A 27225-nucleotide genomic window follows, 5' to 3' on the forward strand; every position below is an offset into this window, starting at 1 on the left:
CAAGTGAAGGGTCCAAAGGAGGAGGCGCAACTTATGTACTGGTATGACTAATACACTGTTGTGACTTTTATATAAATCTTTCCAAACTATGGGGTGCAGCATTGACTAGGGCCAACTTTGACACCCGTAACCTGCTGCTGTAGGATTGACTTATCCGTTGATATTGGATCTGGTTTTCAGGACTCATCTCGACATTGATCCTTGGAATCTCCCCCTCACCACCTTCACCTCATGTCAGGGCCAGATTTTAAGCCAGCCCTCCACTCCACTCCCTTCGAACAACATTGAGCCTTGGACCCTCCACACCCTTCCTGCTGTCTTGATGGTGGGAGCAGTTTTCACTTACTTAACCTGCTGAACATCAGGATTTCAGGCAAAAGCTCCAAGTTATGCTGTTCTTTGACACTGAGAGGTAGAAGGAGTACCTGCATAAGATAAAGAGTTGAGGGAGTAGGAGAGAGAGAGAGTTGGCAGTTGAGAGAAGGTAAGACTGATAGAGAGTAGCAGGGAAAATTGGCAGGAGAATTGAAGGAGAGCAAAAGAAAGATTCAGATGGGCAGGAGGAGGAAAGGAATTGGGGAGAGTGAGAAGAGAGTGGTGGGAGAGGGGCTGAGAGACAGATGGAGGGTTGTTGGAAGTGGTTACAGCAGAGAGAAGATAGTTAAGTTGGAGGAGGGTGAGACACAGAGGGAGGGATAGAGTTGTGGGAGAAAACATTTCTCACTTTCCACCCACCCAACCAATGCACCATCTCTCTCTCTCTTTCTATTTTACTTCCCTCATCCAACACACCACCCCCTCTCATTTCACTGTAAGTGAAAATTATCATCAAGAGAAAAGGCCTTGAAGCAGAGAAGATGGTTTAATTCTGCAATAATTCTCTACATATTCCTCCAACCTTTGATTACTCATTGAATTCAGCTACTGAAGCAAATTATCATGTGACATAAATTAGTCATTCATAAACAGTGAATTGCTAAATTTCCTGGTACACTGAGTCTCATCTCAAATTAAACTCCCGAGCCTTTCAACTAGAAAAGACAAGATGTTGGATTTTTACGACTATTAATCAAAACAGGTGGCCAGAGACTGGAAAAAAATGCATTAATAATGATGTACTAGATTTTGTCGCATTTTGTAACTTCAAAAGTCAATTGAAAACAAATCAAGTCATGTCAATCATTTGAATAAGTTTCAACAAGTCTCTGTCAACTGAACAGCATCATACTGCAGTCCTACCTCATTCCCCTAGTCCTATGATTTTATACACAATACGGTACTGTACGGTTCAGGCACGGTAGTGTAGCGGTTAGCGCAATGCTATTCCAGCGCCAGCGACCCAGGTTCAATTCCCGCGGCTGTCTGTAAGGAGTTTGTACCTTCTCCCTGTGTCTGTGTGGGTTTCCTCTGGGTGCTCCGGTTTCCTCCCATCTTCCAAAGACGTACGGGTTAGGAAGTTGTGGGCATGCTATGTTGGCGCCAGAAGCGTGGCGACACTTGCGGGCTGCCCCCAGAACACTCTACGCAAAAGATGCATTTCACTGTGTGTTTTGTTGTACATGTGACTAATAAAGAAATCTTATCTTACATCACAGGAAAGATCTTTTGACCTTGGAAGGAGCACAATGCACATCAATAGAATGGTATCTGGACTCCAAGAATTAAAGTGTGATGAAGGGTTGCACAAACTAGGGTACATTCCTTGGGAATTAGAAGGTTGAGGGGAGATTTGATAGAGATGTCCATGATATTAAAGAAAATTTAGGATGAGAAGAGGTAAGTTCCTCCATTACTGAAGACTTGCACTCCAGATCTTGCTGCATCCTTTGCCAAGCAATTCCAGTGCAGTGACAACACTGACATCTACCCAACAATGTAGAAAATTGCCCAGGTATGTCTTGTCCTTGAGAAGCAGGACAAATTCAACTTGGTCAATTACCACCCCATTAGTCTACTTTCGATCATCAGCAAAGTGATGGAAGGTATAATCAATAGTGTTAGCAAGTGGCACTTGCTTATCAACAGCTTGCTCACAAAAACTAAGTCTGAGTTACGCCAAAATCAATTGGATCCTAACCTCACTGCAGCCTTAGTCCAAACATGAAAGAAAGACCTGAGCTCTAGAGGTGAAATGAGAGTATTTGCCCTTGACATCAAGGCAGCATATGATAGAGTATGGCATCAAGGACCCCTGGATAAACTGGGGTCAATGGGAATCAGGGGGAATACGCTCTGGTGGTTGGAATCATACCTAGCACAAAGGAAGATGATTGCGATGGTTGGAGGTCAATCATTTCAGCCTCAGGACATCTCTGGAGGAGTTCCTCAGGTTAATGTCCTCATCCCAAACATCTTCAGCTGCTTCATCAAAGCACTTCCTTCAATTGTAGGGTCAGAAGTAGGGATATTCGCTGATGATGGCACAATGTTCAACACCATTCATGAATCCTCAGATAATGAAGCAGTCCACAACCAGATGCAGCAAGACCTGGACAATATCCAGGCCTGGAATGATAGGTGGCAAGTAACATTTGTGTCTGGCAATGACAATATCCATCAAGTGAAAATCCAGAGAAACAAAGGACTGCAGATGCTGGAATCTAGATGAAAAACACTATGATGCTGGAGGAACTCAGCAGGCCAGGCAGCCTCCATGGAGAAAAGCAGGCAGTCAACGTTTTGGATCAGGACCCTTCCTTGAAGGTCAAGAAGCTCGACACCGTACAGGACGTAGCAGCCTGCTTGATATGTACCCCAACCACAACCGTTCGCTCACTCCACCACTGCTGCAGTCTGTACCATCTGCAAGATGCATTGCAGCAGCTCACCAGGACTCCTTAGAGAGCACCTCCCAAATCCATGACCTCTACCAAACAGAAGGATAAGGACAGCAAAAGCATGCGAACACCACCAACTGGCAGTCGTTCTACAATCCATATACCATCCTGACTTGGAAATGCATTTCTTCACCAATGCTTGGTCAAAATCCTGGAACTCTCTCCCAAAAAGCATAACCCACAACACAAGGACTGCAGCAATTCAAGCAATCAGCTCACCACCCATTCCCACTTTGATGCCATTCACTGCCATTTTAATAAGGCTCTAATGGGCCTGGATCAGGTGCTTTCTTAAAGCAGGAATAGGCCTCAGTTAATAAATCAGGGTCCCATAATAAGTTCAGCCTATGAAGCCCATATCCCTTGAATGAATATTAAAAAAATTAGTTGAAGAATCCTGGACCGACTCAACTTTAGAGGCAAGCTTTTCAGGTATGGTTATGACTACCCTTCTACTTCCTAATTTCTAACCACCTTTCTAAACACACAAGGCAGTAGAAATTTGGAATGTGCTTTTGTTAACTTCAATTGATGCCATCTTAAATATTGATGGGATATTTACTCAGCAAATTTATTAAGGGATGTGGGGGAAGGTAGATGCAGGGAGTTTGGTTACAGATCAGCCGTGATCTAATTGAATGGGGAAGTAACGTTTGAGTAACTAAATAGGCTCCCCATGCTCCTGTGTTCCTATATTCAATCCACTATTCTGAAATAGTTCATGCATCAGCATAAATGGACGGCTTAGAAAGTATATAATAAATCTTATCTGATCTGGGTACAGTCAGTTTTCTGCTTTCTTAGTATTGCAAGATACCAAAACAAAATAATATTAATATATTGCCCAGTCTTGTTATCTATTGTTAACATCAATCGTGTATCTCACAATTGCTGTCATAAAACTAGAAGAGGGTTGTAATTATCTTCTGATTAATCTTTTTTTTGAATAATAATAAACATAATTAGAATATTCAGGCTGCTAGGTTTTTCTTCCATTACATGAAAAAGGTCTGTGACTCGTTAAAGGGAAGTATCTTGATATTCTTTAAAAGCAAGCATAGATGAAGATACCACACGTGTAATGTCTTCTGCCAAGAATAATGCACAATGCTAAATTCAAATAATAAACTAACCAGCAATAATGATTGAGACTTGGTAAAAAGGATATACAAAGAGTATGGGAGCTGCAAAACCTATCTTTTCAAAGAAATTCTCAAATTACTCGGCCCTTTCATTGTGCTTCTGAAGATCCAAGCCATTGTTTTTTTTCTGCATGATAAAGAAAGTAACTGAAAATACTAGCTTCATATGTTGAAGGAATTTGGATAACAACAGTGAGACTTATATTACAAAGCTTGAGGCAATGGAGATTTTGAATTGGATCGCTGGAATCCATTCTCAGTAAAATCAAAATCTTCCAACACCAGGTGACAGGACTAACCTTAACTCCTTCTGTCCATCAGGAACAGAGCAGTTAGCGCATTATACTGGAATTACTACACATCAACCCATTCCCACTTTGATGCCATTCACTGCCATTTTAATAAGGCTCTCATGGGCCTGGACCAGGTGCTTTCTTGAAGCAGGAATAGGCCTCAGTTGATAAATCAGGATCCCATAATAAGGCTCATTAAAATGGAAATATCTTGGACATAGCTATATAGACACTACACAGGAATTAGAACTGAGATTAAAGATGCCTGTAACTGGTGTTTGTTTGTATTCACAGAAATATTCTTTCTTCTCTTGTCCTTTCCAATTTTCATGATGATTCTGCTTCTGTAGCAGCTCCAGACGTGAGCCATCCTGGACACATCTTGTGTATTTAGAGGAAGGGGCCGCAGCAGAATCAGCAGTGAGGAGAAACCTTAAAGAGGCCTTCTCACAGGCATCATTTCCCTTCCCTGGCTCTATCAGCTTCTCCAGGGGTCAGCACAAACCTGTGGAACCCCTAACAAGAAGGCCTGAAGTCCCAATACAAGAAAGTAGGAGTAGGAGTAGGCTTAATTGGCCCCTCAAGCCTGCCCTGCCATTCAGTGTGATCTTGGCTGATCTGCCCCAGGCCTCAACTCCTCTTCCGTGCCAGTTCCCCAAAGCCCTGAATTCCATGATCCTTCAGACATGAATCCACCTCCTCTAAATATTTTCGGTGATCTAACCTCCATGACTCTAACACTATAATCTGCATTCTAGTATTTGCCTTTCATTTTATACTACCTCAATGTTCTTATGTTTGAAATGATCCGTCTGGATGGCATGCAAAACCAGGCCTTTCACTGTATCTTAGTACATGTGACAATAATAATCTAATTACCAAGGTTGAGAATTCCAGAGATCCACCACCCTCTGTGAGAAGAAATTCCTACATGCCTCAGTTTTAATTGAGGCACCCTTTTCTGATAACTCTCTTAACAGGTCATACATCCTTGTGGAGGTCAAGAGACCAATGTCATGCTTTGACTTTAGATTCCTGCCAGACTTGAACAAGGAATTTCAGCCACATTCTCAACTAATACCTGTCTATACCTCTCGTTGCCTTGATGAAGCAGCCAGCATAATGGAAGACCCCACCCAGCTGGGTCATTCTCTCTTCTCTCCTCTCCTATCAGGCAGAAGAAACAGGAGCCTGAGGGCACATACCACTAGGCTCAAGGACAGCTTCTATTCCACTGTGATAAGACTATTGAATGGTTCCCTTATACAATGAGATGGATTCTTGACCTCACAATCTACCTTGTTATGACCTTGCACCTTATTGTCTCCCTGCAATGCACTTCCCAGTAGCTGTGGCACTTTACTCTGTATTCTTTTATTGTTTTTACCTGTACTACCTCAATGCACTCTGTTACTAACTCAATGTATCTGCACTGTATAATGAATTGATCTGTATGAATGGTATGCAAGACAAGTTTTTCATTGTAACCTCGGTAGAAGTGACAATGACAAACCAATACCAATACCAACATCCCCTCACATTTAAGCGGGTCATCCATGGTCTCTTTGTGTCAAATTACTCATGGACGGCGATGGTCAGCATGAAAGGCCTGTGTGCTTTGCTGCCACAGCTGGCTTCTCACAAGGGCAGGTTGTCATTGGTCCCAAGTGCTGACAATAGAACCCATCCCAGACAGCAGCCTTTGTGAGCGAGAAAGGCTGTCACAACTCAGCCGATGAGGAGTCATCCCTGGTGTCATGCAGCTCTGTACCCAGCTTCCTGAAGCTAGGACAACTAGGAACATCGGACCACTAGAGACTTCTTAGGATAGCACAATAAACTCTTCCCACTGCCTGGAAAAGATCTGTGGGCCAGGTGGAACACAGCCCTCAGGCAGGCTCTCATTATCATATATAGCTGCTGCAATGTACACAGCTCCTCTCCGCTAGTTTGGGGTAGGTGGGGTCGGGGAGTGGGGTTGGGAAAGGAGAGCAGTTTGTGGAATCAACAAAGTGCAAGGACCTTCTTCAGTGTAATAATGGCAAGGATGGAAAAGATGGGTGAGGGTTACAAGGCCACCCGAGGTCTTGAGTCACAGCCTCTGGCTGCTGTTGATTACACAGCCATTGATCAGCTCCTTCCTTGTGCCCTCACCCCTGCTGCCTTAGTGATGCTCCAGACTGTGAACTGGCAGCTGCTTAAGATCTCTCCTGAGAGTCACTTCAAAACCTCCCTTTAGTTGTGGATACTCTCTGCAGAGACAGTAAGACAACTGACAAAGAGTTTTATTGCCAGTTCCAGACTTCATCCATCCTTGGTCCAAATGTGAACAGGAGAGCTGAATTCCAGAGGCATGGTGAGAGTAAGTACTCTTAGTATTATTCAGCTGAGTATGCCATTAATGAGGCTTGGTAAAGTCAATGAGGAACAAGGGGGAAGTGGCTGAAGTAGTTGGCAGTCAATCACTTTAGCCCCAGGACATGGCTTCAGGAGTTCCTCAGGGCAGTGACCTAAGCCTGACCACCTTCCTGTGCCTCAGCACTGTCCTTCCACCCATCATGTCAAGAGCGGAGATGTTCGCTGATGATTACACGATGTTCAATTCCACTCATCACTCATCAGGAAATAAAGCAATTCACATCTGCGTGAAGCAAGAGAAAGTGGGAAATAACATTCAAGCCATGCGATGACTGGGCAATGCTAATAGCTCATTGTCGTCAAGTTCCCCACACCTCCATTCCAAGGATCACTTTTTGACTGGAACAATAAATATAAATTCTTTTGGTGGATCTGAGGCAAATGACTAACCTCCTGAATCTCCAAAGCTTTATCATTACCCACAAGGCAGAAGTCAGGAGTTTGATCGAACAGTCTCCTCTTCCCTGGATGGTTGCAGATTCAGAAACTCTCAAGAAGCTCAACATCACTCAGGACCAGAGAAACAAAGGACTGCAGATGCTGGAATCTAAATTGACAAAACATGATGATGCTGGAGGAACCTGACCTGAAATGTTGACGCCTGCTTTTCTCCATGGATGCTGCCTGGCCTGCTGAGTTCCTCCAGCATCATCGTGTTTTTCATTTAGACAAAGCAGTTTGCTGGATGAGATCACATCTTCCACCTGAAGAATTCATTTCCTTCCCTCATTGTCACACAGCAACTGCAGTGTTTACAAAATGCACTGCAGTTACGCACTTTGGAAAGCACTGCAACCTGTAGCATCAAGAAGAGCAAGGGCTGCAGGTGCATTAGAACAGCAACCAAGATTATATTTAAATACGAGGACCTCACAAATACCATGGGGTCTTTTTCACTCAATGTCCTTACAGAATCATCGAGTCAAAGGGTAATACAGTACAGAAACAAACCCTTCGGCCTAACTCATCCATACCTACCAAGATGCCCATCTAAGCTAGTCCCATTTGCCCCTGTTTAGCCCATATCCCTCTAAACATTTCCTATCCATGTACCTGTCAAAGTTGTACCGGCCTCAACCACTTCCCCGGCAGCTCATTCCATATACACATCGCACTCTATACCAACTCAATGTAACTGCACTGTGTAATGAACTGACCTGTATGATCGGTTTGCAAGACAAGCTTTTCACTGTACCTCGGTGCAAGTGACAATAATAAACCAATACCAATACCAATACCAATGAAGAAGTCCCTCGGGTCTCTTTTAAATCTTTCCCCTCTCATTTTAAACCTGTGCCCTTTAGTTTTTGATTCTCTTTCCCTAGGAAAAAGGCTGTGTGCATTCACCCTATTTATACTCCTCATGATTTTATACACCTCTATAAAGTCACCCTTCAATCTCATCTGCTCCAAGGAATAAAGTACTAGGTAACCCTTGAGTCCTAGAAATAGTCTCATAAATCTTCTTTGCATTCTTTCCAACTTAATGAAGTCTTTCCTATAACAGGGTAACCAAAACTGTACACAATACTCCAGGTGCAGCCTCGCCAACATCTTGTACAACTGCAACGTAACTTTCCAGCTCCTAAACCCAGTGCCCTGATTGATGAAGGCCAGCATGCCAAACAAAGTGCTTCCATGAGCAGCATTTTGGAATCATATTCAAGCCATTACTCATGTATGAGCCTGGCAGGCAACTGTTGGGAAGCTATTCGCCTGTGGCAGCTTGACCCAGTTTGCTCCCGTTCATATCCAATTTCCAGCAGGGATCAATTGGTTGTGATTGTTCCCAGTTTTGGATGATATTCCCCATCCTAGTCGTTGGCCCATAGGAGAACACTGCTGCTGCTCTAATTTGATGCCTCCGCAGAGTAAGAATCAAACCTGGACCACTTGGGACCATCATATGTATCACAGCATTAGGTATCATCTTTACCCACAAGGTCATTCAAAGAGCTTAAAGTGATTTATTTATTTGCTTATTTTAATATGCAGGCTCTGTTGGCTGAAATTGACTCGTATTTGGTCTGAATTGAATCTCGTTCAGTTTTGTGTAAATGTTTCATTGCTGATGAACAGCAATGAGAATTGACAGGCTTTGCAAATGGCTGTCCACAGACATTTCTGCAGTGGTTTTCTGGGTGATACATGGCGAGAGAGCGAAAACGTGACAGCCTGTGTTGCTATATTCTTAGAATGTTAAGACCAGTTTTGCAAATTTCCACCTTTGCATTTATTCAAACCTTAGCTTAAGTTCAAACCGTCAATCATGTGAATAGTGCACGAAGTTTGTGTTCATCAATGGCCGATATCCTACTCACAATGATTCAGGCTTTATGCAGAAACCTGTGAGTCAGTTCCTTGAACCTGAAGTTGTATCACACAAAGAATGCATGTGAAAATGAAACTGAGCAGAGAAGCTGTGCCAGTTTTATCTATGGGCACAGCCATGATTACATACACAAAATATGCAAGGAGGTAGATGCATGTCCAAGGCCTTTAGCACAGTAAAGTGCAGTAACCACATGTGACTGCAGTTCTCACACCTGAGTGAATTCAGTTTCCCATTTTGAAAGAACTGAGCATATTTAGTGATCAATTTTACTCTTCAAGCCAGTGATGTATGACATAAAAAACACACACTATGTAATTCAATCTCAGTTGATTTTCAGTCTCAGATTTTCTTGTTGTCTTGATCTTATCAATGTATGCTTAATGTGAAATTGTAACTTTAAATTGGTACCGTTGACTTTAAAATATATGCACAAACAGAACATCTGAGACTACTAATGTTTAAAAAAAATTAGAATCTTGATCTTCTGCTCAAACCCTGATCCTCCCAGCCCCTGTCTTCTCTCTACAAGTGCCCTGATCATCTTCCCAGCCCTGCCTCCATTTGACCACAGCTCCCCCAATCTTCTCCCCAGCTTGTTTTCCCCAACTCCTTCACTCTTCGCTGCAACCCATCTGTCTTCTCTTCAGCAGTACAGATCTTCTCTCCTTCTTCAGTCTTCCTGCACAACTCACTGTACCTCATCCTGTGATGGTGTCCCCAGATCCCTTGCCTACCCTTTTGATCATTTCCCTCCAACGCCCAAGCTGAAGGCCTGCACATTCTTCACCATCTCCACTTTTTTCCACGTTGGGTGAACATGCATTGAATATTTTCCAACTAATGCATTTATATTGTTGCAAAATACTGCAGGTGCTGGAAAATTCAAATAAAGGAGAGAATGCTGGAAATATTCAGGCTGTCAGGTTGAGAATGTGGAGGGAGAAGAAAAGTTAATGTTTCAGGTTATTGACCTTTTAGTTTTGATGAAAGGACAGCAACATAGAATGTAACTCTGCTTCTGTCCCTACATATGCTGCCTGACCTGCCAAATATTTCTAGTATCCTCTGTTTTATTTCATATTGCTGCAAGTTCCCTTTGTGTTCACCACTTGAGTAAGAGCACCTATTTGTAAAGCTTCTAACTAGTGGAAAAGTTTTCAATTCAATCATTGGAGAGATCACATCATTATAAAAATACTTCATAATATTTTATGGGATTTCTTCCTCATATCAGAACCATTTAACAAATGTTTCATAGCTTTAGTGTAAGAGGTAGGAGGAAAATTTGAGAATGTATTGATGTTTCTAAGGTAAATGTCCCCAAAAGCCATTATTGTCTTTTCTTTCATAATATATGGGGCATTATTGGATAGATGTTTATTGCCCATTAATTGGTCATCAAATGATTGGCTTGTTAAGCCATTTTTCAGAAGGCAGTCAGCCACATTGCTGTGGGATTGGAGGTACAGTGGCACAATCATCAGAATGGCTGCTTTACAGCTCCTGCAACCTGGGTTCGATATTGACCTGTCTGTCTGCGTGGAGTTTGTACGTTCTCCCTGTGACCACGTGAAATTTCTTTGGGTGCTCTGGTTTCTTCCCATATCCCAATAACGTGCAAGTTGAATGGTTAATTGGCCAATGTAACTTGCCAATTGTGTGTAAGTGAGGGATTGACTCTGGGGGAGTTGAAAGTGGGGAGAATAAAATGGGATCAGTGCGGGGTCAGTGTAAGTGGGTGCTTGGTGGTCGGCACAGACTCAGTGGGCCTAAGGGCATTTTTCCATTCTCTATCTCTCTATGATTCCATGAGTAAAGATGGCAGATATCCTTCCCTAAAGAACATTAGCGTACCAGATGAAGTTTGTGACATTTTAGCAGTTTCATGTTATCAAAGAAATGATAACTCCTACAAATGAGCAGGGTTTAAAATAAAAACAAGCAGAGCAGGTTGGGAAGGACTGAGGATGTAAAAAGTTAATAGGGGTGTAATTGATTAACATGGAATCTAGAGTTAGGGTAAAAAAAAAGTCAATTTAAAGGCACTGTATCTGAATGCGTAAGTCATTCACAATAAAATAGTGGAGTTAACAGCACATATGGAAAATAATAGGTATGATTTATTAGCCATTGCAGAGACATGGTTGCAAATTGTCCAAGGTTGGAATTAAAAATTTCAGGATACTTAACTCTGGGAACATTCAAGGTAAAATGGAAAGGAGGATGGTTAGGCTTGACATTAAAGGATAAGACAAAGGCAATGGTGGGAAAGGATCTGAGCTCAGAAAATCAAAGAGTAGCTTTAGTTTGTCTGGAGCTAAAAAAGAGCAAAAAGCAGGTAACGTTAATAGGAGATCCCTAAACAATGATGGAACTATAAGGCGCCATGGTAGCATAGCAGTTAGCGTAACGTTTATTACAGCACCAACGACCCGGGTTCAATTCTGGCCACTGTCCTGCAAAGAGTTTGTACATTCTCCCCATGATGGCATGGATTTCCTCTGGGTGCTCCGGTTTCCTCCCACATTCCAAAGACATATGGGATAGGATTTGTGGGCATACTATGTTGGCGCCGGAAGCGTGATGACGTTTGTACGCTAACCCAGAACATTCTAGGCAAAGATGCATTTCACTGTGTGTTTCGATGTATACGTGACTAATAAATAAATCTTATCTTACCTTATCTTGTCTTAAATCTAGAAATTTAGAGGTGCATGTTCAGTATTTATAAGGGACTTTAATCCACATGAGGACTGAGCAAACCAAATTATCAATAATAATGTGTCATAATGAATTTATGGAGTGCATACAAGATGGTTTTCCAGGTCAGTATGTCAAGAAACCCAAAGGGAACAAGGTGTTTTAAATCCAGTATTGTGAAAAGAGAAAGGGTTAATTAATAACGCTGTACTTAAGGGGCCTTAAGAAAAGATTGATAATAAATTGACAGAATTTTATATTAACATTGAAAGTGATGTAGTTGAATGCAAAAATGGGATCTTGTATACAAACAAAGCCATCTACAAAGATATGAGGTGTGAGAGTTGGCCATAGTGGATTGCGAAACGACATTAAGAAATATGACAATCGGCAACTAGTGATTAAACATCATTTACAAAAAAAAACCCCTTAAAAGCCCAGCTGGAATACTGGTCCAAATGTGGCTAATAGCAGCAGTTAACAATAGTAGTAGATAAAAGGAAGAGGCTTCTAATGTTGCCAAAACATGATTGTAAGGCTGAGTGAATATGATGCAGACAACTGAGTGCATCTACTGAATTACTGATCAGCATGACTCCAACCTTAAAGGAGAATAAAAAAATCAGTCTTCTATTACCTTGCTATTTGTAATAAATTCACCTCAGGAGTTTAAAAAAACTTTTGACAAATTGAGATGGCAGTTAATAAGGTGGCCAAAATCATTATAGCTTTTCCCCCTGAAGCTCCTTTACTGAGAAACACGTTATCTCTCACTCCCTGCTAAAGTATATGAGTATAATTAATTTAATAAGTGGACATATTTCTATTGATTGTTATTTCTAATTATGCTAGCACAAAATCAGACAAGAATAAGAAAGTAAAAGTGGTGGAATTATTAGACTGTAGAATATAGTGGAGATGGATTTATTAGACAAAGATTCCAATTAAAAACCATACCCTAACAGAAAGGGCCCATGAACGACTTCAATTTCTCAAGATTTCCTGAGGGCATTTACCTGAAGTAACATAAGGGTGTTCTATGTTCATACTGATTGATGTAAAATAGCTCCCTATTAGGAACATGATAAAGTATGTGGGACAGAAATACATTTTCACCAAAATATTTGATTGCACAGCACAGACCATGCAAAAGCAAGGAGTTTCATTTAAATTTTTTTTTAAGTTTTATTTACAGCGTGGTAACAGGCTCTTCCGGCCCAACGAGTCCGTGCCGCCCATTTTAAACCCAAATTAACCTACCCATACGTCTTTGCAATGTGGGAGGAAACTGGAGCACCCGGAGGAAACCCACGCAGACACGGGAGAACGTACAAACTCCTTACAGACAGTGACGGGAATCAGACCCCGATCGCTGGCGCTGTAATAACGTGGCGCTAACCGCTACGCTACCGTACTGCTCATAGATCTCTTTTTGTCAGAGCTTCCATTTACCTTGTTTACTTGAATCCCCCAAAAGCCATTCTTCTACGGAATGAGCAGAAGTATTTAACTGTGACCTCTGATTTCTGTTTGAAGCATTGAGTTACTCTATTGCTGAATAAGAGATGAAGTTGACAAAAGATAGAAATTTAGTGAGCAATCTTCCAGTGTAACCCCAGGTTGGTACTCACATCCATCTGCATCCTGCATGCTGCAAACCACAGAGTATTTTTTTTTAATCAAAGAATTACATTTGGAACATACACCAGAGAAATATGTAATTTATCCACTTGGCCTATTTTAGTCTGGATCTAAATCTAAAATCTGGTACAGGCAGTCTATCCTACAGAGGAGAAATGGAGTAGAATGGACCTTTAGTTGCTGGATGTTAAACAAATGAGATGATCTCAATGAAACATTTAGATTCTGATAGGCCCTGACAGCATAAATGCTGAGAGAATGTTTCACTTAATTGAGGAGTCCAGAACGATGTGCTAGCTATTGGTCTTAGGACAAGAGGTCATTAACTTCAGGGGAAATTTTATTCTTTCAGAGGTTTTTCTTGCAAAATTTTCTGTACTAAGGAGTTGAGACCAACACCAAGTTTAACAGCTTCTTGGAATCAAAGGAACAGGAGTTATATGTATGTTGGGGAGGAAAGCAGAGTTGAAATTGGAAATCAAGCACAGATTGTTTGGAGTAGCAGAGTAATCTCCTAGAAGGCCTTCCTCTGCTCATGTTTCTTTTGTTCATTTTCTTAAAACCTTGGTTTCAAATAGCCTCTCTTTAATCGTAACATTATCTGGCATGAAGCAAGCATAGATTTCCCACTTGCATATAAAATATTTTTAAATATTTTTAAATACTTTATATATTGGTGGATATTGAGGCCCTAGTAAAGAAGAAGCAGGAGGCACATATCAGGTATAGGCAGTTAGGATCAAATGAGGCACTTGAGGAGCATAAGAAATGCAAGAGAACACTGAAGAGAGAAATCAGGATGGCAAAAAGAGGACATGAGGTTGCTCTGGCAGGTAGGGTAAAAGAGAATCCCAAGGGTTTCTATGGCTATATTAAGAACAGAAGGGTAGCAAGGGACAAAATTGGTCCTCCTAAAGATCAACATGGTCATCTATGCACGGAGCCGAAAGAGATGGAGGAGATCTTAAATGAATTTTTTGCATCCGTATTTACCAGAAGACAGGACATTATAGAACTGACGCAAAAGAGTAGCGAGGTCATGAACTGTATCCAGATTACAGAAGAGGAGATGCTGGCAGTCTTGAGGTGAATGAAGGTGGATAAATCCCCAGGGCTTTACAAGGTGTCCCCTTGGATCTTGTGGAGTCTAGTACAAAAATTGCAGTGGCCCTGGCAGAGGTATTTAAAACATCCTTAGTCACCAGTGAGGTGCTGGAGGACTGGAGGATAGCTAATGTTGTTTCATTGTTCAAGAAAGGCTCTAAGAATAAGCCAATAAATTATAGGCCAGTGAGCCTGATGTCAGTTGTAGGTAAATTATTGGAAGGTATTCCAAGGAACAGGATATATAAGTATTTGGATAGACAGGGCCTGATTAGGGATTGTCAACATGGCTTTGTGCGTGGTAGGTCATGTCTAACCATTCTTATAAAGTTCTTTGAGGAGGTTACCAAGAAGGTCAATGAGGGAAAGGCAGTGGATGTTGTCTACATGGACTTTAGCAAGGCCTTTGACCAAATCCCGCATGGGAGGCTGCTCCAGAAGTTTAAGTCGCTTGGCATTCAGGATGAAGTAGCCAATTGAATTCAACATTGGCTTAGTGGGTGAAGCCAGAGAGTGGTAGTAGATGGCTGTCTCTCTGGTTGGAAGCCTGTGACTAGTGATGTGCCGCAGGGATCGGTACTGGATCCATTGTTGTTTATCATCTATATTAATGATTTAGATGATATCGTGGTAAACTGGATCAGCAAATTTGCAGATGACACCAAGGGTGGGGGCATAGTAGACAGCGAGGAAAGCTATCAAAGTTTACAGCGTGATCTTGACCTGCTAAGAAAATGGGCTGAAAAATGGCAAATAGAATTTAATGCAGACAAGTGTGAGGTGATGCATTTTGGGAGGACAAACCAGGGTACAACTTACACAGTGAATGGTAGGGCACTGAGGTGTGCGGTAGAACAAAGGGACCTGGGAATACAGATCCATAGTTCCTTGGAAGTGGTTTCACAGGTAGATAGTGTAATAAAGAGTGCTTTTGGCACTTTTGCATTCATAAATCAGGGCATTGAGTACAGGAGTTGGGATGTTATGTCAGTTGTACAAGACATTGGTGAGGCCAATTTTGGAGTATTGTGTGCAGTTCTGGTCACCTACCTGTAGGAAAGATTTCAAAAGTTTGAAAGTGTACAGAGAAAATTTACAAGGATGTTGTCGGGACTTGAGGCCCTGAGTTATTGGGAAAGGTTGAATAGGTTAGGACTTTATTCCCTGAAGCACAGGAGAATGAGGGGAGATCTTACAGAGGTATACAGAAGTATGAGGGATATAGTACAGATAGGGTGAATGCATGCAGGCTTTCTCCCCTCAGGTTGGGTGAGACTAGAACTAGAGGACATAGGTTTAGGGTGAAAGGTGAAATATATAAGGGGAATCTGAGGGGGAACTTCTTCACTCAGAGGGTGGTGTGAGTGTGGAACGAGCTGCCAGAGGAAGTGGTGGATGTGGGTTCAATTGTAACATTTAAGAGAGGTTTGGATAGGTACCTGGATGGGAGAGATTTGGATGGATATGGTCCAGGTGCAGTTAGATGGTACTAGGCAAAAGATCAGGTCAGCATGGACTAGATGGGCTGAAGGACCTGTTTCTGTGCTGCAGTACTCTATGATTCCAAATATAGATCAGGATGTAATCCAGATTTAAAGACAGATGACAATGACTATCTAAAATAGAAGGCAATTTCATACAAATGGGATATCAGTAGAGATGTCATGGAGTTGACATTAACTGCCTACTTTAAGCTTTATCCTTTAGTTTTTTGCATATATTAAGTTAAAATTTGGCATGAAAATTCTGAAATATTTCAATTTTATCTGGTAATGTAATTCAAAACATTTATTATTAAGTAACTTAGACTTAAGAAGTTAATGAAGACAAAATCTCACTTTGTTTGTGTAGAATTGAGTCACAGAGATCAACAAAATAACCAGGCTTGATCTCAGCCGTGTTCTCAGCTGATCTCAGGAAAGATGAAGATGTATTCAGGCTGGACTTGGTGCCCTTGAACTCTAAGAGAGAAAAGGCATCCAGTGGTTCTACTCCTCTACCTATTATCATCTGGCAAAAACTGTTTGTATCTGAATGCCATATGAGGATTTAAAGATTCTCAGCCACAGCTTGAAAAACTGATCCTCTGGACTCATTAATCAAGAATAACCATTTGAGTGGCATATCAAAGGCTGCAACTACCCTAATAATGTTATAATAGCTTGAGTCCTGCACCTGTAAAAGAGAACAAGATAAAAACTGGAGGAAGAAAAAATGTACTTCAAACGTAGAGAAGTCAATGGGGTGGTGTCTATGAAAATAAACTGGGGAAACTGTTGGAGGGGACAGTTAGATTTGAAGGGAGGGTTTCATTAATCTCCTTGAACCACATGTGGGAGAGCAATTAAGTGTATTAAATAAATTAGCAGATTAGTGGAACTGAAACTAATTGACTAAGAGAAAGACTGTAAAACTACAACATGATGAGAAATAGAACCAGAACTCATTTCTCACATAATATTGCTCATTGAAAGTGCTGCATCAGACACAAGAATGTAGGCAAATACACATCAGCAATCTGAGCAAATAAATAGTTATTCTCCAATTTAAAATATCCCAGTGGTTCTTGAGGCCTTTAAAGCTAGGAGTTTTCGTATGTGGTGCATTTAATCTTCCTTTCAAGTCTAAGCATTCAGGTGATCGCATAAAAATTTGACTGCCTTTTTTTTATTTTGATGCTGTTTCTCTCGACCATCAAAGTGTGTCTGGTGATAGCTGAAGTAATTGAACCACTCTTGAGTTGCTGTACATAGGGCATCTTATCTTCCTTTCATCACTTCGTCCATGGCTTCTGTTTTATTCCCATGAAATCTATGTATACACACTTTAGAAGCCCTCCTGAACAAGCTTGCTTCTAATTTTCACAGAGCCCTTAGCACAATTTGAATACGAAAGGGATACTAAATAAAATGCTTTAATCTTTTCTCTATTGCTCTGCTTTTTTGCCTCCCTTCATCTCCCTTCTCTTCCAAGTGCTTGTCCATTTAAGTAAAACACTCACTTAAAATGTGAAGAAAGAATATGATAAAGGGGAAAGATGCATTTGGAGAAAGAAATAAAATTTCTGGCCTGTGAATGGCTCACCTTAGCACCACTTGTGTTACATTTACTCATGCCTGAGCTTTTGCAGGTAAAGATTAGTAAAGAGCTCTTTTTAACAAAGCATTCAATCACTGGGAAGTGGGCGGTATCATATGTGCTCTCCCCCTCAAATGCTTTGGCTCCCTTTCTTCTGTTACCTCTTTCCTCAGTAAGCTGTTTTGAAAGAGCTTTCTGTTCTCCAGTCTCTTGTCAATCGGAATACCAGGAAATGAGCTCCTTTTGTAAGATTAATTAATAGCAGGAGCAGGTCGGTCTGAGCCCAATCATCGGGCAATAGAGCTGTAATTGCTACATTGTTGACAGGAACAAAAGTTTGGGTTGTGTTTTGAGGCGATGGTTTAAGGAAACCTCTTTTGGATTGCAGGCTTCGGCACTATGGATTAATGCATGAAGCAAGGAAGCCTTTGAAGTATTTCTTTTGAAGGAGGGTTTGGAGAAAAAGTTGGGTGGTAAAATGGAGGCTAGCAATATCAAAAATTCTTATCCACTATTTTAATCTGTTTATGGTGTTAGGTGGCAATCGGAGGTGCCACTTCCAGTTTGGACATTGGGTACTTTTTACAAGTTGATTTCCAGTCTGTGTGGTAACCAGCAGAGTTAGGGGATAGTTTTGTACTCATGATGAAGGAATCTTATCATGGATTAAGCTTCAAGTGCTACAGTACTGGTGCCCTCCTTGTGCAATTCCAAAATCAGGGACAATATGCCATTCTACTTTCTTCAATTCCTACAGTGTAATACTGATAATGATATTAGGGCTTTTCTGCAGGTAGGTTTTTTAACGTGGATATGCCAATAGTTATAATGTTTCATGATATTTAATGTGGGGTACAGTAAACCCTGATGACTAAATATTAAATAAAAAGAATAATAGAACATTTGCAGGATGCCCTGAATTGCTTTACAGCTAAGTACTTAAGGAAGAGTACTTAGGGGAGATGATAACCAATTTGTGCACAGCAGGCTCCCACACGTCACAGTGTGACCAAATAGTCTGTTTTTGAAATGTTGAATGTAGGGGAATTTTTGACCAGAACACCAGTGGAATTCCTCTGATCTTTTTCAAAGTAAAACCATAAGAATTTTATCAGCCACCCAAGGAGGTAGGCACAACCTCAGTTCGATGGCAGGGTGTCAGGTTTATAGCTTCATTTGATATAAAGAGAAGTCCTTGTTTTTCACGTAAATGTAAGAGTCATTCCTTGAGCACAAACTCCTTTGCTTTTGAGAAGGCCAAAACTTAAAGACAGAGGAGAGAAATATTAATCCCGCCTCTGTATACAACAGTTTAAAAACTCAGATTATGGTACAAATACCTTTGATATATGTCCATTATAGACTTCTGTTAGGTAAGTAACAGTTGCAAAACAGTTCTATGTTTCAATTATATCCATTGCAATAATTAAGGACCATTATCTTTTGAAGAAAGAATAATTAATAAAACATTGTTATATAGACATTTCCATTCTTCATATTAGCAGCCTTCAAAAATACGACACATGGTACTTCACAAAGCTTATTTTGGTATTTATACCTTAACTGTGCAGATTCTGAGCCCTCCCATGTCATGGATTAACAGCACACAACTTTTTCTAGATTGTTCTCCACAATGTGCCTCAAACGTCAGCCTCAGAATAATATCCGCCTACTACATTGTTGTGAAAATCCCAGCTCCCACATGAGCCAGTCACAGCTACCTTTGGTGAATCAGTGCCAGCTAGGCCTAAATTACATAAAGCTTTACACGCATGTTTGTTTCTGACTACACTATGGATTCATGCCCGGTGGGAACTGGAACAGTTATCTAAGAGATCTCAGCTGTCATCCCATTGAGCTGAGGTGAATTTAGCCTCAAATCCTGGAATTTAAAGGACAGTAGTTTTGCATCCAGCAGTACTTTTTATTAGTAACATGCTAAAAATTTATCAAAGTCTTTTAGAGAAGCTGTTAACTTCCCACCATCAGTGATTGTCAGATTTTTTATTCAGAGAATTTAAATAGTAATTTATTTTATTAATTCACTCAGGATCAATCCGTTGCTTTGCCACTATATTTTGTGACATCATAAAAAATCTGGCAGATTTGCTTTGACTTCATGTTAGTGTAATAATTAATACTTTTATCTAGAATGCTTTGATGACTTTTGCCAGAAATGGCTAATACGTCAAATCTTTCTACTTTCTTTCAATGTCACTAATGCATCGTATGAGTAAAATCTGGTGTAGACCTTTATTATTTTACAATAAAAGAAAAAAATGATAGATTTTGATACTGACGGCTCATTCACACAAACTGCTAACCAATGAAATGTAACCATTTTACATTTTTAGGTTACCATGTTATTAATAGAGTTTTCCCTTCTCCCTATGATAGTTTGCTCTGGAAAATGGATTTTTTTTTCAAAAGGCTGGAAAGGGAGAATATGATGGCCAATTATAATCTCAGAATGTGTTCACTTATCACAGACGATCAGCACATACAAGCAATGTGATGTATGAAGTTTATGAATCATTTAGGGAAATCCTGACATTAAATTAATGTCTTAAATTCTCTGCAATTTTATTTCTTAGAAGGATATTTATGATAAATTCATCAATCCCATGCCCCCAGCAAGCAGTTATTCTCTGAGGGAGTATGGCCTGGAGATAAGTCAATTCATCAATTTTAGTTTCACTGAGTGCAGCAAGAAACAAGAGATCTGAAATTTCATTCATCCTCGTTCGTTAATAACAGTCCATATGATAATGATTGTCTGATATTGGATGATATTACATTGATGCAAAACCCAGTAGTACACAGTATTATATGAATGCCTTAAGAATAATGTGACAGATTTTTGCTCAATTGTCATTAGAAAATTATGTGAGGAACTAGTTTAAAGAACTTTCTCTGAGAAGGATCAGCTAACGGAAGGAATGAGATGTGAGATACACAGTTACAGCCATGCACTCTAATTACTTAGGCCACTTTCAATTGGCTTACATCCTTCCCATTACCAAGGCTCATTCGCATACCCAAATATTGCCTCCTTCTTGAAGTTATTGGAGGTTACATCACTGGCAGTTGATGGAAGCCAAAATTTCATGAGAAAATTGGTGAGATCAGGCCATTACCAGGGACTATTTGGTAGAACTTTGGAAATGATAGTGGATGAAGGAAGGAGTGACATGGGGGAAGTATTATCAAGCTTATTGCAAGAGAAGACAAAGCAAATGCCCAATCAGGGAAGATCCAAAGCGATTCTGTACAGCCATGAAGGTCTGTAACCAATGGTCTTTCTTCATTACCGAAAAAATTAAGAGATGTAAGTGGTATTGAGCAAGAACACACTCAGAGAGACGAACAAAGGAAACAGGCATTCGGTGATAAGACAAAAGGCAGCGGAGATGAAAAGAAACAGCACCTCATCTTTCAATTTTCATGAAACTGATTAAAATACCATGCCAATTTTTCAGACAGGCATCAGTCTCACAGCTATAAAGCAGAAGTTATATTCATTCGCTTTATACCACTCCTGTCATTTTTCCGGAGAACTGAAAGTAAGTCAAGGCCCATGTAGAGTACAAACCAGGGAGAAAATAGTTTTTGAGGACTCAGGGGTAAACCCCACCCCCCACACACACCCTCCCCCCCAACCACCCCCCCCCCCCACACACACACACACACACACACACACACAGACTTCCACACAGGCATACAGTACAGAGTCAAACACACACATGCACACACGTACTTACGCACGCACACACACCCCCCCCAGACTTCCACACAGACATACAGAGTCTCACACACACATGCACACATATACTTACATACATACACACACAGACTTCCACGCAGACATATAGAGTCACACACAAATACATACACAAACACACACACACACACACACACACACACAATTCCACACAGACATACAGAGTCTCACACACACGTGCACATATACTTACATATATACATACACACACACACAGACTTCCACGCAGACATAGAGAGTCACACACACACACACACAACCTTGACAAGAATCCCATGTCCCCAGTGGTGAGGTAGTCCAAACCTACATTTAGCCAGTTTAAGGAATATTGGGAACTTCCCCTCAGAAATTATCTTGTGAGTGTGCAGACACATAATCCATTCCTTCCAATTTCCTCCTTCCATTATTTTACTTGAGTTTATAACCCACACTATTAAACCATTTTGCTAAAACAGACCAGAGAATGTTTCAGATAAACACATGAAGCATCCAATGCTCAGGTCCCATGGTGCAATTTCAGGCTCATGGAATTCCAGTGGCGCATACCTTTTGTATGACCGTACTTAGTCTACCTTGTAAATGGTCATTTTGCCACTATAGTGCAAAGAAGTCCCTTCCAAACTTTTTTGACAGTTCTATTCTATTTCATATCATAAACACAAAAGGAATATATCATTTTTTTTAAAATTCCCCTTTGTCCATTGTATTCTTTCAGTGGCTACAGCCAACAAAACCATTTTCCCACATTTGTCTTTAAAGTATTTGATCCTCCATGACCAATAGTTAATATTCTAGGATAATCTGCCACACATTGAGCATTATGACATACCTGGTGCTAAGTCCTATGAGGCTATCAGTGGGTCTAAATGATGTTGCTGGTGAGTCAGGTCTGGCATCATCCGGTCCCAGGGGCATGTTAAACTACAGCGCACTGCAGCCATCTCTGTTTCAGTGATGCAAGATACAACTCATTTGCATTTTGTTGTTTTGCGATCTTGCTCCAGGCCTGTGTCTGCAATGAATGGTGGGCTGCAGAAGGCAGCTTGTGGCTGGCAAAATGAATGTGCCAGATTCAAGCTGCTTCACTAATCAGCTGCACTGTGCCAAATACGAAATCCTATCTGGGCATGGTGCAGAAGAGATATTTTGAAAACAGCACACAGCAAGGAACAGATTTGTACAAAATCTATACTTGTCTGAAACTCAGTAACGTTTGAGAAATTTCAGTCTTTATTCAATGATCTATTAGTGACCCCTATGGGAAGGTTTTCTGACTGCTTATGTCTAAATATGCATTGAAAGCAAATAGTGGAAAATATGAAAATATTAATATTTCAGAAGTCTTGTTGTTTTATAAAATAAAACAGGCTTGATTTAGACAGTTATTTAATACTGTATTTTACAAAGCCTCGGATCAACAATTTCTAAAATGATGCAAGATCATGACATCTGTAACTTGTTGATAATAGGTGATGAACACTTCACTTACTGAAATAATATTCCTTTGCCCACCATTTTGAATCAAACATTAATTTATTTAACTTTGATGGTTGTATGCCTCTGCTAAAATAGTGAATAGAAGAATGTCACATAGATAGTCTGCTGATGCTGTTGTTTAACTGGTATGACTGCTTCCATTGTTTTGATTTATTGTAAGGCAACACTTTCTGTGAGCTCATGAAATAAAATATTTAATATGTGAATTCTATTTTTCTTTTGTTGTTATCAGGATCGCAAGATCTTTATAGCAAACTCTAGATGAAAAAATTAATGTTATACAAAACATATCAATAATTATGATTGAAGAATATTTTGATAAAATTATGATTCTGAATAAAAAAGTGGAGATCAACAGTCGTTTTTATTTTTGAAAAGGTTTATTATATAGTACAGGTAATATTGGGAAGGAATAACTACCAGTATTGGACTCAATTTATCAGCCAAACTAAAGCTGTTTAAAAGGTATTGACAGTGGTGGATGATGTGTTGAATTAATGAATTAAAGCAGTAAAGCTGATTGAAAATCTTAATGGATGGAAATACTATGTTGTTAACAAAAAAAACCACTTCTAAAACAATTTATAAACCATATATAGTAAGAAAGCCACAAAGTAAAATAAAGTCAAAATGGTTAACTAGTCAAGTCCAAAATCAAATTTACAGGAAGCATATCAACAGGATAAAGTAAATAAGACATGATAAAATCAGATGAACCAATAAAGTCTTTATTTGATTGGCAAAATGTGTAATGGGGAAGACAGTAATTGAGATGAATATGAATTAGTAAACACTTAGTAAAGTGTTACAGGCTCAATAAAAGAATTACTTTAAACTATTTGATAAATTTTACAGAGCAGATCTGAGTGACTAATAAAAATCCAAAGACTGCAGAAATCAAAAATAAAATCAGAAAATGATGGAAAGATTGAGAAGCTTGTGCAACATCGATGGGAAAAAAGATTTAATATTTCTGGTCAAAGATAATTGGTCAGAATTGAAGTCTTAATTAGTTATTTTTCATCGGAATTTGCAGCTGAAGTTGATGTGTTTCTCATGCTGTAGCATAGGGTTGAAGGTAAAACTGAATTTGTAGAATTAAAGCTCTTAAATCAACTTGAGCTGTGGGTTCTGACAGTAGTCACCGTAGGGAGCTGTATGAAATGTGTGCAGTACCATGTAAATCACTTCATCATAATATGTTGGCTCAGTGGTATTTGGAATTGGCCCCATGGTCTGAAAAGAGGTCTGTGATCTACCTATTTTTACATAGCGCCATGAGTTAAATGAGGAAGCTAAAGAACCAATAGCTTAATTTCAGTTGAAGGCAAGTTGTAACAGGTTAAATTGGAGAGAAAAAAAAATCAGAACTGGGAGAGCAGAGGTCATTAGACTGGGTACAATCAATTGTAGGGTATTAGTTACTATAGAGACCAATCTGAATGGCTTGCTCCTGTGTTCTGGATTCTCTCTAAATCTATCTTTACAACCTTGCCCTTTTGAAAGCCAGATGAGAACCAGGGCTGTTTGGTATCCATTGTTGGTCTGCTGGAATGGGAACTTATGCCCCCAACAACAACTGAATTTACTGAGGAGCATTTAATCTTACTAGATAATGTGCACCTAGTTGATATTAAGAATCAGGTTTATTATCACTGACTGATATGTCATGAAATTCGTTGTTTTGTGGCAGCAGTACAGTGCAAAGACATGAAATTACTATGAATGACTAAATAAATAGATAAATAAATAAATGAATAGATGAATGAATAGATAGATAGATAGATAGATAAATAAATAAATAACTGAATGAATAAATAGATGGATAGATAGTGCAAAAAAAAAGGAATATTGAAATAGTGTTCATGGGTTCATGGACCATTCAGAAATCTGATGGCAGAGGGGAAGAAGCTGTTCCCAAATCATTGAGTGTTGGTCTTTTGGCTCCTGTACCTCCTCTCTGATGGTAGTAATGGGAAGAGGGCATGTCCCAGCTGGCATGAGTCCTCAGTGATGAATGTCGCCCTCTTGAGGCACCACCTCTTGAAGATGTCCTTGATGGTCGGGAGAGTTGTGCCCATGATGGAGCTGGCTGAGCCTACAACCCTTTGCAGCCTTTTGCGATCCTGCACATTGAAGCCTCCATACCAGGCGGTGATGCAACCAGTCAGAATGCTCTCCACCGTACATCTATAGAAATTTACAAGAGTCTTTGATGACATACCAAATCTCCTCAAACTCCTAACAAAGTAGAGGTTATATTCCATGTCCCTTGAGAACCTGTACAAAGATCACAGTGTGAGATTAACCTCTGTCCATGCCAACTCCTTGCTTTCCCTTAACCTTAGGTCCTCTCAGAAGAGGGCTCAAAACTGTGAGAGGCTAACACTGCATAAAGCTGACCTGCAGCAGATAAATCAAGCTTATGTCTCTCAGACAGGAGGAGGCTGCAGCAGCTGGTGGAAGTTGTGAGAAAAAACTCAGCTGACATGGAAAATTACAAAACAGTGACATAACATTGGAGAGACCAAGTGCCAAGACTTTGCAATGTGGCACAGGGAGACTTGGGGAGGGGATGGAGAGAACAAGAGATGTCCTTGAGAAATAAAGGACTGCAGATGCTGGTATCCAGGTGAAAAAACAACAAGCTGCTGGAGGAACTCAGCAGGACAGGCAGCAGCCATGGAGAAAAGCAGACGGTCAACATTTCGGGTCAGGACCCTTTTTTCAGGACACTGTCCACTCACATCTGAGTTCTGAAGAAGGGTCCTGACCCAAAGCATTGACTGTCTATTTTTCTCCACAGATGCTGCCTGGCCTGCTGAGTTCCTCCAGCATCAAAATATGTCCTCCATTTATTGGGTGGTAGGAGGCCTATCAGAGAAATTCTAACGTCCAGTGTGGCCGCATAACTGGAGGTCAAAGCCTGACCATCTAATGCAATGCTGCAAGAAGTTCAAAGGCCTCGCAAGTGTGGTCACAGTCAGTGAGTGTATTTTCAGATGCCACGCCCACCCTGCATGCCTCAAGCCATAGAGAGACGAGAAGACAGAGATGATGTTGCATCACTTCCTCCATTTCACATGCTAACATTGCAGATCATTTAGAGGTTAACATCAATGTGCAATCAGCACATGACTGGGCATGGGTGGCCAGCTGCCAGGACAGGGGCAGAAGAGGGCAGGTGCCAGATACTGGGAGAGGTGATCATGTATGATTTCTTTTATTTTGCAGGGGATATTCATGGGATAGCCAAGAGAAGGCAGCTATCAAGAATGCATGACCAGATGTACCACTGCACTACCTATTCAAGAAGATTATGGGTGATCTGTGACTCAATCCAGGCAGCCATCTTTTTCCCCTATCTCTTAAAGCCCTTGGATGATAGAAGACTGATATTTAATATCGGATTTTTATTCTTTGGAATGTAGGAAATTGAGGGGTGACCCTATAGAGGTGTATAAGATCATGAGAGGTTTGGATAGGGTGAATGCACAGTCTTTTTCCCAGGGAAGGGAAACTAAAAACTAGAGGGCATAGGTTTAAGGTAAGCGGGGAGAAATTTAAAAGGAACCTGAGGGGCAACTTCTTCATGCAGATGGTGGTGCGTATCTGGAATGAGCTGCCAGAGAAAGTGGTTGAGGCAGGTAAAATAACAATATTTAAAAGACATTTGGATAACTATATGGATAGAAGGGGTTTAGAGGGATATGGACCAAACCTGGGTGAATGGGACAAGCTTGGTGGGCACCACGGTTGGCATGGATGAGGGGCCATAGGGCCTGTTTCCATGCTGTGTTACTCTATGACTCTATATCTGGTGCATTGGCAGGCCTGCTTGAAGGACAGTGTGCAATAATAAGGAGAATAGAGAGCCCAGAGCTTCTTGGTCCAGAGTCTGCCATCCACCTCAATGAAAGCCAGCAGCCTTCCACCAGGCAAGCTGCAGCCACTGTAGTTCCAATGTGTGGTAGCACCAGGACAACCAGCACACAGGAAAAGCAACCATAAGGGGCAACACAAAGTTAGTCAGTTGATCTGGCCATGTAATTTGTCTGGCAGTAGTTTATATATTTGGTTTGTAATGATTATTTCATGTGTTGTTTTTATTTTGGCATTGCAACAAGAGAATACTGTCAGCCACAGGGGGAAGAGATAGTGTGGGAATGTTGATGAAAGACCAAATAGGATTGGGATTGAGATGAATAGTGTCACACTGGATGAGTTATTCACAGTCAGCCAGAACAGAGAGGGGATATCTAGGTTGCCCACTCCCTCTTCCTTGTGATTTGGAGGATAACTTAAAGGTGGATCGGCACAGCACTCAAATCTTGCCTATGTTGTGTACCTAAGTGGTCCAGTAACCAGTAAGCTAAGGTGCCACTCATGTTTCAAGTAA

General features: G+C 40.6%; 1 long non-coding RNA gene across 1 annotated transcript in view; it reads right to left on the reverse strand.

Moving 5' to 3' along the window:
- LOC127576233 (uncharacterized) overlaps nt 1-22248 on the reverse strand; it is a 58079-nt gene extending 35831 nt beyond the window's left edge. Inside the window, exon 1 of the long non-coding RNA XR_007957192.1 lies at nt 22159-22248. This is a non-coding gene — a long non-coding RNA (uncharacterized LOC127576233). The remainder of the gene's footprint in view (nt 1-22158) is intronic.
- Nucleotides 22249-27225: the final 4977 nt, after the last annotated feature.

The sequence above is a fragment of the Pristis pectinata genome, chromosome 11 (genome assembly GCF_009764475.1).
Source record: "Pristis pectinata isolate sPriPec2 chromosome 11, sPriPec2.1.pri, whole genome shotgun sequence".
Classification (NCBI taxonomy): Eukaryota; Metazoa; Chordata; class Chondrichthyes; order Rhinopristiformes; family Pristidae; genus Pristis; species Pristis pectinata.